This window comes from Accipiter gentilis, chromosome 14 (assembly GCF_929443795.1).
Source record: "Accipiter gentilis chromosome 14, bAccGen1.1, whole genome shotgun sequence".
In the NCBI taxonomy this organism is placed as follows: domain Eukaryota; kingdom Metazoa; phylum Chordata; class Aves; order Accipitriformes; family Accipitridae; genus Astur; species Astur gentilis.
In genome coordinates this window covers 648,061-650,758 of record NC_064893.1, presented here as the reverse complement: position 1 = coordinate 650,758, position 2,698 = coordinate 648,061, and positions in this window count along the sequence as shown.

The following is a 2,698-nucleotide window of genomic DNA, read 5'->3' as shown; positions in this document are numbered from 1 at the left end:
GAGCGCGGCGCCTCCCCGCCCGCCCTCGCTCCCCGGCCGGCGCGGCCGCGGGGCGGTGGCCACGGAGGGGGCGGGAGAGGAGAAGCCGCGGGGGGTTTCCCGCGGTGGGGGGGGGAGAGGCCCCTGCAGCCGGCCAGCGCAGGGCGGGCCCGGGACGCAGGAGCCCCTGGTCGGGCAGGCGAAGAAGGTTGGCCGTGCCGCGGCTCCGAGCCGGCACCCCGCGCAGCACCGTTCCGGAGCAGCGGCCACAGCGGGACGCCCGGCCCTTCTTCCCCTCTTGCAGCTGGGTTACGTGAAAATAGAGGCCGAAGCGAACGCTTCCAAGCAGGGAGAGGGACGCCTGGCTGTACGCCGCGGGGTCCCGGGAGGGGAGCTTCGCACGGAACCGGCCACCCCAGCGGCTGGCGGCTTTACTCGAGCGGCGATAAACGGCCCCTCGGCCTGTCACAGGTCGGCCGGCGACGGCCCTGGCGGGGAGCTGCTCCGGTGCTTCGCTGTTGGAGGTACAGCTGCTACCAGCATCTTCCCACGCAACGTGCATTCTCGCCAAAAAAACCCCAACCTTCTGATTCATGGTCTCGTAAACGAAATAACATTTGCATCGAATGGGCAGCGACAGGCAGCACTGCAATGACTGTCCAAACGTCTCAGCCCCATTGTTTGAATTAAATCGTGCAGAGATACTAACACTACTCAGCAAAGGAAGCTGTGTGTTTCCTCAAGTTATTTTTAAACTTGTCAGAAAGCAAGACAAGTGAGGTAATAGCAGGCCTCCGAGCTGGGCATATGCTGCTTTTGCACTCATCACAGTAGTAACCCCAGCTTCTGCTGCTCTGTTCTGCAGTTAGGATGCACGTTCTGTTCATATTTAGTTTTTAATAAAACTAAAATTGCCTTAGGAGGGAAGACGGGCAAGTTCAGATGATCTCCAACACAAATAAGGGGCTAGTGCAAGCAATTTACACGAGCAAGACAGGGTTTGCCAGTGTGGACAATGGTCTGTAATAGATTAAAGCACTACATAGTTTTGGGCTTCTATTAAGCCAGCTAGTAGTTGCAATAAAAGATATTACCTGTCCCATCCAATTTTATCTCATGTTATTAGATATGATAGCTACAACAAAGCTACAACATTGCCAGTCTCTGCAAGAGTGAAATGCTAGCTGCTGAGAATGAGTTTTTGTTTGGGGTTTTTTTTGGTTTTTTGGGGTTTTTTTTGTTGTTTGTTTTTGGGTTTTTTTTTAAACGGCTGCTTCTCTTTTTTCCTCTTCTCCTTACACTTCAAGTTCAGACACATGCACATTTATAGGTTTCTTGCAAGCCCTGTGGAGGAAGGTTCTAGCAACTTCCATACTTCCTATTAAGAAATATATTTTTCTTACCTGCTCATTCAGGTTCTTTAGTTCTTAACTTCTTTTGAAAGTGTGTATATGACTGGGGCCCTGCTGATCTGAGTTCAACCCAGTGAAATAGACATACCTTTAAATTACTACAAGTAGAATAACAGTCATACTTTCTACTCAGAAATACAGGCATCTTCTGTAAACTACTGGCACAAAGTCAGTCTACAACACTGCTGAATTTGCAGTTTTTATTACAGTTCTCATGCTATTTACTTCATCTTGTTAAGTGCATCATGTATGATGATGGTAAGAGGTACTGACAACTCCTTTAAAAATGAAATTTGATGGCCATAAGTTGACATCAAGTATCCTTATGTATGTGGGTGACTTAGATTTTTCAGAGACTGTTTCTTTGACACAAGTTACTTATAATGTCAAATACCTTCATTTTCCAAGTTGATTAGCATTTTGTTTATTCTTCTAAATATCTGTATTAAGAATTTCACTAATGATTTCGTCACTTACCAGTTGTTCCTTTAAGTAAGGTTGTTTCAGTCTTATGAACACTAAGCAATGCCTGCAGCCATGAAATCTTGTTTTAATTGTTATATGATAAACCACTGCTAGCTTATCTTCTTTATCAATATTAGAATATACAAAGGCAAAAGTCATAGTTTGCAAATCAGTATTTAAGACTAATAAAGGACTGATAACCTTTTGGGTGCTTATGCCTTTCTTCAGGCCTGAAAGAGGAGGAGCAAACTTCAGAAGTCATTCTCAGCTTGTACCGATTCCTCCAATTTTAACTAGGTATTCAGAACACTTGAAAAACAGACAGTTGGTACCTGGGGAACAGCTGAGAAATGAGACAGATGAGAAAGAGCATGGGAAGCAAGATAATTATCTTTCTAAAAGGAAAGAGTAAGGCAGGTATGTTATGGTTTGTGAAAATAAGCAGGGCCAAGCATAAAGCAAATTTCTGCCTAGGGTGTATTTTTTAAAAATCAGAATTAAGGATTCAACTCACAGATTTGCCTTTGGAAGACATGCCACACATCTTCCCTTGAGGATCAGCGCTGAGGACTTGGAGAGGTGGTAGATATTTTGCCAGAATCATTCCTTACCTGGTAATAGTGTGGTTTTGTCCTTCGTTAAATGTGTTTATTCTGACATGTAACACAGTTTCCATGACAGTTTTTGGTAAACTGGATGAAACACATTACTCCCTCTTAGCTCTACTCCCTCCTATTACCTCTATCCACAAATGTCATCTGGGTTATGACTTTAGACCAGACCATCACAGTTACCACAAATTCATGAAACATTTGTGCAAAGTCACATTCTTTTGACTTAAG